The sequence below is a fragment of the Salvelinus alpinus genome, chromosome 3, assembly GCF_045679555.1.
Source record: "Salvelinus alpinus chromosome 3, SLU_Salpinus.1, whole genome shotgun sequence".
Classification (NCBI taxonomy): Eukaryota; Metazoa; Chordata; class Actinopteri; order Salmoniformes; family Salmonidae; genus Salvelinus; species Salvelinus alpinus.
Genome location: NC_092088.1, coordinates 95,602,877 through 95,612,876, shown reverse-complemented (window position 1 = coordinate 95,612,876; position 10,000 = coordinate 95,602,877).

The window sequence follows — 10,000 nt, the reverse complement described above, 5'->3', positions numbered from 1 at the left end:
AAAATTCTACTTGAGTAGAAGTCGAAAAGTATTTGGTTTTAAATATACTTAAGTATCAAAATTAAATGTAATTGCTCAAATATACTTAAATATCAAAAATAAAAGTATGAATCATTGCAAATTCCTTATATTAAGCAAACAAGATGGCAGCATTTTCTTGTTTTTATTTATTTACAGATAGCCAGGGACATGCTCCAACACTCAGACATCATTTACAAAGGAAGCATGTGTTTAGTGAGTCCGCCAGATCAGAGGCAGTAGGGACGACCAGGGATGTTCTCTGTTTAGTGAGTCCGCCAGATCAGAGGCTGTAGGGATGACCAGGGATGTTCTCTTGATACGTGTGTGAACCAGACCATTTTACTGTCCTGCTGAGCATTCAAAATATAACGAGTACTTTGGGGGTCAGGAGAAATGTAAGGATTAGAAAGTACATACTTTTCTTTAGGGATGTACAGAAGTAAAAGTAAAAGTAATCAAAATATAAATAGTAAAGTAAAGTACAGATACCCCAAAAAACGACTTAAGTAGTACTTTGAAGTATTTTTTACTAAAGTACTTTACACTACTGTATTCTTTATTTATCTAATTCAAGTTAATCATGACGTTTGTCAACGCCTTGATCAGAATGAAAACAAAGAGGGGATTGACAAGTCAACATAGGAAAAACAATTCTAAGAGGTGTTTCGAACAGTAGCCTTCCCCAGGACTCTGTCTCTCACTCTATTAGAATAGTACAGTAGCCTTCCCCAGGACTCTGTCTCTCACTCTATTAGAATATTACAGTAGCCTTCCCCAGGACTCTGTCTCTCACTCTATTAGAATAGTAGAGTAGCCTTCCCCAGGACTCTGTCTCTCACTCCATTAGAATAGTACAGTAGCCTTCCCCTGGACTCTGTCTCTCACTCTATTAGAATAGTACAGTAGCCTTCCCCAGGACTCTGTCTCTCACTCCATTAGAATAGTACAGTAGCCTTCCCCTGGACTCTGTCTCTCACTCTATTAGAATAGTAGAGTAGCCTTCCCCAGGACTCTGTCTCTCACTCCATTAGAATAGTACAGTAGCCTTCCCCTGTACTCTGTCTCTCACTCTATTAGAATAGTACAGTAGCCTTCCCCAGGACTCTGTCTCTCACTCCATTAGAATAGTACAGTAGCCTTCCCCAGGACTCTGTCTCTCACTCCATTAGAATAGTACAGTAGCCTTCCCCTGGACTCTGTCTCTCACTCTATTAGAATAGTACAGTAGCCTTCCCCAGGACTCTGTCTCTCACTCCATTAGAATAGTACAGTAGCCTTCCCCAGGACTCTGTCTCTCACTCTATTAGAATAGTACAGTAGCCTTCCCCAGGACTCTGTCTCTCACTCCATTAGAATAGTACAGTAGCCTTCCCCAGGACTCTGTCTCTCACTCTATTAGAATAGTACAGTAGCCTTCCCCAGGACTCTGTCTCTCACTCCATTAGAATAGTACAGTAGCCTTCCCCAGGACTCTGTCTCTCACTTGATAAAATACACTATCCAACCACAAATACCATGTTATATTTTTAGCTTAGGCAGTGTATTTAAAAAAAAAAAAAGTATATAAGTGTTTATCCTGTTGACTTTCTGTGGCCACTTTATCAATGTGTCTGTCTACTCAGGGATGGAGAGGGGCACAGCCTGCAGCCTGCAGTGTACACACACACACACACACACACACACACACACACACACACACACACACACACACACACACACACACACACACACACACACACACACACACACACACACACACACACACACACACACACACACACACACACACACACACACACACACACACACACACACACACACAGTATTACCCTGAGTCTCATGAGGTCTCTCTGGACAGTGATGTATTTAGGCTCCTCCTGAGGTCAGATGGACACTGTCCAGAACATCACCTGCAATCAATAGTGTTGGTAAACCAGCCACAACTGAACTGTCTGTGTGTGTGTGTGTGTGTGTGTGTGTGTGTGTGTGTGTGTGTGTGTGTGTGTGTGTGTGTGTGTGTGTGTGTGTGTGTGTGTGTGTGCGTGCGTGCGTGCGTGCGTGCGTGTGTGTGTGTGTGTGTTTGTTTATGTGTGTGTGTGTGTGTGTGTGTTTGTGTTGGTAAATCAGGCACAACTGAACAGACATGGAGAGGGCTCTCTCCTAAACACACTCTGAGGGAACTGCATGGCCCATTGCACACCTAGAACTGGGAGAGGGATGGCTTTAGCCACTACTATACTATAACACTGGCCTTGCAATCCACTGCAAGTAGCGGTGTGTGTGAAAGAGTGAGTACTTCAGTTGGGATCTAGGGATGGGCTTTATCTTTTTTGAGCTCACAAAAATCATTGCAAGCAGTCCCTAAAGGTTGAGCCTGCATGGAAGAGTAACTACCTCCAAGTTTACTGCAGAAACACTATACAGTACACTCAATGTACAGTTGAAGTCGGAAGTTTACATACACCTTAGCCAAATACATTTAAACTCAGTTTTTCACAATTCCTGACATTTAATCCGAATAAAAATTCCCTGTCTTAGGTCAGTTAGGATCACCACTTTCTTTTAAGAATGTGAAATGTCAGAATAATAGTAGAGAGAATGATTTATTTCAGCTTTTATTTCTTTCACCACATTCCCAGTGGGTCAGAAGTTTACATACACGCAATTAGTACTTGGTAGCATTGCCTTTAAATTGTTTAACTTGGGTCAAACATTTCGGGTAGCCTTCCACAAGCTTCCGACAATAAGTTGGGTGAATTTGGTCTCATTCCTCCTGACAGAGCTGGTGTAACTGAGTAAGGTTTGTAGGCCTGTTTACTCGCACACGGTTTTTCAGTTCTGCCCACAAATGTTCTATAGGATTGAGGTCAGGGCTTTGTGATGGCCACTCCAATACCTTGACTTTGTTGTCCTTAAGCCATTTTGCCACAACTTTGGAAGTATGCTTGGGGTCATTGTCCATTTGGAAGACCCATTTGTGACCAAGCTTTAACTTCCTGACTGATGTCTTGAGATATTGCTTCAATATATCCACATAATTTTCCTTGGCCATGATGCCATCTATTTTGTGAAGTGCAGAAAAACCCTGAAATGAGTTGGTGTGTTCAAACTTTTGACTGGTACTGTACAGTACCAGTCAAAAGTTTGAACACACCAACTCGTTTTTCTTTATTTTTACTATTTTCTACATTGTAGAGTAATAGTGAAGACATTATTACTATGAAATAACACATATGGAATCACATAGTAAACAAAAAATGGTTAAATAAATCAAGGCACGGTGATGGAATGCTGCATTAGATGACCTGGCCTCCATAATCACCCGACCTCAACCCAATTGAGATGGTTTGGGATGAGTTGGACCACAGAGTGAAGGAAGAGCAGCCAACAAGTGCTCAGCATATGTGGGAACTCCTTCAAGACTGTTGGAAAAGCATTCCAGGTGAAGCTGGTTGAGAGAATGCCAAGAGTGTGCAAAGCTGTCATCAAGTCAAAGGGTGGCTACTTTGAAGAATCTCAAATATAAAATATATTTTGATTCATTTAACACCTTTTTGGTTACTGCAAGATTCCATATGTGTCATTTCATAGTTTTGATGTCTTCACTATTATTCTAAAATAAAGAAAAACCCTGAAATGAGTAGATGTGTCCAAACTTTTGACTGGTACTGTAAGTATATATATATATATATAATTTAACAAATCAAATTTTATTGTTCACATGCGCCAAATACAATAGGTGTAGACCTTACAAAATAGATAAGTAAAAAATTTAAAATAAAAGTAACAAGTAATTTAAGAGCAGCAGTAAAATAACAATAGAGAGGCTATATACAGGGGGTACCGGTACAGAGTCAATGTGCGGGGCACCGGTTAGTCGAGGTACAGTATATATTTTAAAAATATATTTTCCTTTTTTATGTCGCCTTAATTAACTCTACCACCCCTCCTCTAATTAGAGTAAACTAATGGATAACAACACTTAGGCTTCTACTTACAGCTTGTACTTACTATATACACTGCTCAAAAAAATAAAGGGAACACTTAAACAACACAATGTAACTCCAAGTCAATCACACTTCTGTGAAATCAAACTGTCCACTTAGGAAGCAACACTGATTGACAATAAATTTCACATGCTGTTGTGCAAATGGAATAGACAAAAGGTGGAAATTATAGGCAATTAGCAAGACACCCCCAAAAAAGGAGTGATTCTGCAGGTGGTGACCACAGACAACTTCTCAGTTCCTATGCTTCCTGGCTGATGTTTTGGTCACTTTTGAATGCTGGCGGTGCTCTCACTCTAGTGGTAGCATGAGACGGAGTCTACAACCCACACAAGTGGCTCAGGTAGTGCAGTTCATCCAGGATGGCACATCAATGCGAGCTGTGGCAAAAAGGTTTGCTGTGTCTGTCAGCGTAGTGTCCAGAGCATGGAGGCGCTACCAGGAGACAGGCCAGTACATCAGGAGACGTGGAGGAGGCCGTAGGAGGGAAACAACCCAGCAGCAGGACCGCTACCTCCGCCTTTGTGCAAGGAGGTGCACTGCCAGAGCCCTGCAAAATGACCTCCAGCAGGCCACAAATGTGCATTCTACTGTGATGTTTCACAAAATATCTGAACCTCTCTAAACCTTTCAAGACGTAGTTTCTACAGATTGTAAATTTAAGAAAAAACATTTTATATAATTGATCGGTTGACTATGACCTTTGAAATTACCCAGCAGTGCTATTTGCAGAGTTAGCTCCAGGTAAATGTTGCAATTCTGCAGCCTGCGAACAAAAACATGCGAACAAAAACAAGCTACATATGGACCAAAACAAATGATCTAATGATTCTGTCTCTTTGCAGCAAAATCTGTAGATTTGGACTTTTTCCACATTTTATTACGTTACAGCCTTATTATAAAATGTATTAAATACTTATTTTTCTTCATCCATCTACACACAATACTCCACAATGACAAAGCGAAAACAGGTTTTTAGAAAATGTTGCTAATGTATTTATAAAAAAATATTGTTTTAGAATCTATTTTTTTAATTTTTTGTTCCTTAAATGAAACTGGCATACTTTTTTAAAATTCCAATTTTCATTAACCAATTTTGGTCTTTAATGCAGGGCCGACAGACAAGTTCCTTACTTTTCCCCCCTTCCACTTGCCTCTTCCATTTTTGCGGTAATGCTGCAATTAGTTGATTGTAATTTTGGGTAGAGCAGACGTTTCCATATATTTGTGTTAGCTGCATGTGTGACACAACTCCACCAGTCCTATTTATCATATCATTTACAAAGATTATACCTTTTTTTTATATCCCCAAATACATATATGTTTTTTTTATCAATTAGTATATTTCATTTTAGCCATAATATTTGTTGTATTATTAGTTCTGTCTTTTCTGGTGGATTAAACTGTAATTGCAACCAACTTTCTATGGCTTGTTTTAAAAATAGTGATATTTTGGAGATTATTTCATTTTCAAATAACCAAAAGTGAGAGTTTGTAATCTGAATAAAGGAAAAACAACTATTCTTGAACACGGGGAGAGACATTCTTACTAATCTGCTAGAGAACTTTAGTTCCTTGTTGCAAACAGGATGCATGCTTTCGAATATCTTTAATTCTGTACAGACTTCCCTCTTGTCACTCTTGCCAATTAGGTTAGTATTGTGGATTAACTACAATGTTGTTGATCCATCGTCAGTTTTTTCCTATCACAGCCATGAACTCTTATCCTACAATTTCCGCGCCCCAGAGGAAACCTAAATAACACGGTAAAAAATGGAAATAAAATGTGTCTGTTTAACCTACAGATATGTTTTTGTTGCCTGGGCTGCATCTCAATCCACCTCACCTCCCATCTGGGCTGCATCTCAATCCACCTCATCTGCCAGTACTGCCCTCCCATCTGCCAGTACTGCCCTCCCATCTGCCAGTACTGCCCTCCCATCTGCCAGTACTGCCCTCCCATCTGCCAGTACTGCCCTCCCATCTGCCAGTACTGCCCTCCCATCTGCCAGTACTGCCCTCCCATCTGCCAGTACTGCCCTCCCATCTGCCAGTACTGCCCTCCCATCTGCCAGTACTGCCCTCCCATCTGCCAGTACTGCCCTCCCATCTGCCAGTACTGCCCTCCCATCTGCCAGTACTGCCCTCCCATCTGCCAGTACTGCCCTCCCATCTGCCAGTACTGCCCTCCCATCTGCCAGTACTGCCCTCCCATCTGCGGTGAAAGGTGGCAGGGGTACACTCTATAAGAAAAGATTCCTGGAGGATTCTTTAGGGCTTCTTCAAATTTAAACTGTTGGGGAACCCCTATAAGTTCTTCACAGAACCCCTTTTAATGGAAGAACCTTATGGGGTTAATTGTTGAACTACCCCCCCTGTTATTATTATTATTAATAATAATTATGATGAATTATTATTATTACAAATAATAACAATAATACGCATAACAATAACAACAATAACACAATATTTTAGTTCTTAGTGTTAATTATGATTTTAGTGGCAAAGCAGAATAAAACAAATCTAAATATGAGGTAAATTCCCAGCAGAACCCCAAGTCCAAAGGGTATATCCTCTGGCAGTGTTGATGTTAATGTGTTGATGTTCTCCGTATCCATAGCCAGAATGATTTTGCAGTGCATGTTGATCAAACAGGTTTCCAGTTATATTCATCAGAGGTGTAGGAAGGGTGAAGTCTGTGAATCCGAAAAATAGTAATTATACAGAGGATTAAAAAAACATGCACGTGACAGTATTCATACCTTGTTTTTTTGTGGTAAATGTCAATGAATAAAACTGTTTTGATAATGGTTTTCATACACATAGCTTGTCCATAATGTAGAGGCCTATGGGATATTCAGAGAGAGGGTGATACATGTGATCTGCATAACATACCAAGACCGATTGACATACCTTTGTATGCCTCCTCGTCTGTATACCTGCAGACACAGACACAAACGTGAGCAGTTCAGTCATCTGCACCCAAGTCTTCAACATATTCTTATAGACTACATATTCTTACCTCTTTGTTGATTGATATCCATTGAATTATGTTCATTTTCTGTTTTAGAAAGAATTGCACAAATATGAAAAGATAGATGGTATCATCATAAAACAATATCAATTTAGATCATACAAGGGACAAACATTACCTTAAATTGAGGAGATCTTTGCATTTTGCAGTTAAGTGCCTGCACCTGCTGGCTTTTCAAATTCAAATCCAAATGTTTCAGTTGGGCAGTTAGATTCCTGCAAGAACCCCCACCAGCTAAGGAGGTTGCCTCGGTGAACCCCCACCTCCGTTGGGGTTCTTGGAAGAACCTTTTGGGGACAATTTTCAGAACTTTGAGGATCTAAGAAGAACTCTTGTTGAACCCCACATCTTTAGAGTCTAGAGCGGTGTTTGTCAGACTTCTCACAGAATCGTCTGTAGCATCCGAACGGTTTGGCCTACAAACTATTATGACCTCTCTATGGAAAGATGAGACTCTCACAAACACGATGGCGTTCTCCGTTTTGATAGGACACCCACAAGCCTCACAATAATTGTTGGAAGGTCCCCAGCACCAGTTAAAACATTAATTGTTAAATGATCCTTGGTATGACTATCTTAAAACAATTCCACATGTTAGCTTAGCACACACCCCCCCCCTCTCCCGGGTTAGACAGGGTTTAGACTCCAGAGGGTTGTTTAAACTCTGTAACTATTTTAAATTCCCCACTGGTCTCATGCATAGCCGTGGGAAGTAGGGCTGTCGAGGGTTCTGCAACACCCACTGATAAACCAAAATAGAAATATACAAATATGAAAACATTTATTGTTAAAAAAACTCCTTTATAAGTGGAGAAAAACACTCCTCAGCACCCCCCCGTCTCCCCCCGTCTCCCCCCATCTTCCCGCAGCAATGGCCTTATGGTGAAATCCCTGAGCAGTGTCCTTACTCTCCAGCAAATCAAATCACATTTTATTGGTCACGTACTGTACACGTGATTAGCAGATGTTATTGCGGGCGTAGCGGAATGCTTGTGCAGTAATATCTAACAAATTACACAACATATTCCCAATACACACGAATCTATGTAGGAATGAATTAAGGCTATATATATATATATATATATGGACAAGCCATGTCAGAGCGGAACGGACTAAGATACCGTAGTATAGAATACAGTATATACATATGAGATGAGTAATGCCAGATATGTAAACATTATTAAGTGAATAAGATACCGTAAAATAGAATACTGTATATACATATGAGATGAGTAATGCCAGATATGTAAACATTATTAAGTGACTAGAGTTCCATTACAACTGAGTCAGGAAGGACGCCTGTATCTTTGTAGTGACTGGATGTATTGATACAGCATCCAAAGTGTTTTTATTATTGTTTTGCATTTTACCAGGTAAGTTGACTGAGAACACGTTCTCATTTACAGCAACGACCTGGGGAATAGTTACAGGGGAGAAGAGGGGGATGAAAGAGCCAATTGTAAGCTGGGGATGATTAGGTGACCGTGATGGTAAGAGGGACAGGTTGGGAATTTAGCCAGGACACCGGGGTTAACACCCCTACTCTTACGATAAGTGCCATGGGATCTTTAATGACCTCAGAGAGTCAGGACACCCGTTTAACGTCCCATCCGAAAGACGGCACCCTACACAGGGCAGTGTCCCCAATCACTACCCTGGGGCATTGGGATATTTTTTAGACCAGAGGAAAGAGTGCCTCCTACTGGCCCTCCAACACCACTTCCAGCAGCATCTGGTCTTCCATCCAGGGACTGACCAGGACCAACCCTGCTTAGCTACAGAAGTATAATTAATAACTTCACCATGCTCAAAGGGATATTTAATGTCTGCTTTTTATTTGATTTTTTACCCATCCACCAATAGGTGCCCTTCTTTGCGAGGCATTGGAAAACCTCCCTGGTCTTTGTGGTTGAATCTGTGTTTGAAATTCACTGCTCAACTGAGGGACCTTCCAGGTAATTGTATGTGTGGTTTACAGAGATGAGGTAGTTATTACAAAATCATGTCAAACACTATTATTGCACACAGAGTGAGTTTACTTTTGAATGTATTTAGGCTTGGCATAACTAAAGAGTTAAATACTTATTGACTCAATGTATTTCCGTTTTTTTATTTCATCAAAATAAATAACTCCACTTTGACGTGATGGGGTATTTTGTGTAGGCCAGTGACCATCGTAACATCTAAATTGAATCCATTTTAAATTCAGGCTGTATCAACAAAATGTGGGAGAAGTCAAGGGGTCTGAATACTTTCTCAAGGTGCTGTAGATCGCAACATTTTTTTCTAAGAGGGCAGTAAAAATATTTATCTCAAGAATATGCATAGTAAATGTAAAAATATTTTTTTTCTCTATAGTTCAGCTGATATTTTACAGATTTTATAGTTCAGCTGATGTTTTAAAGGTTTTCAACGTCCTTTATCTTATTAAACTCATAGCAGACTAGAGTAACAAATATCAATGGCATGTGTCTATTTCTTCATTGCGATACAAGACTTTGAAAAGTGGGCACAATTTCAATCATAGGGTCCACAAACTTGGGCCCAAAACAATGAATGCAGAAGCAGTGGTGTGTCAACTGCAAGTGGGTTTTGAAGAATTGGCATAGTCATTTAGGCAGCACCTCACATCCTTCACAAACAAATGAAGCCCCCACAGCTTCAAAGTGAGATTGATACCTTCTTCTCTGAGACTTCATACACAACACTGGGGTTCTGAATATTGAGAGAGGTGCTTCTTTCCATGGGGAAGAACCCGTCAGAGACACCCCCCCCCCTCCCCTATCCTATTCTCTAAGGTGATGTAAAAATAAAAAAAATGGGGAAAAAAGACACATTGAGAGTTTTCATCAAGTTCATCAATATTCAGTCATTCGCGGTAGAATCCTGGCAGGTTCTAGATTCAGAATGCTATGAAATGACTGGATGGATGTTCTCC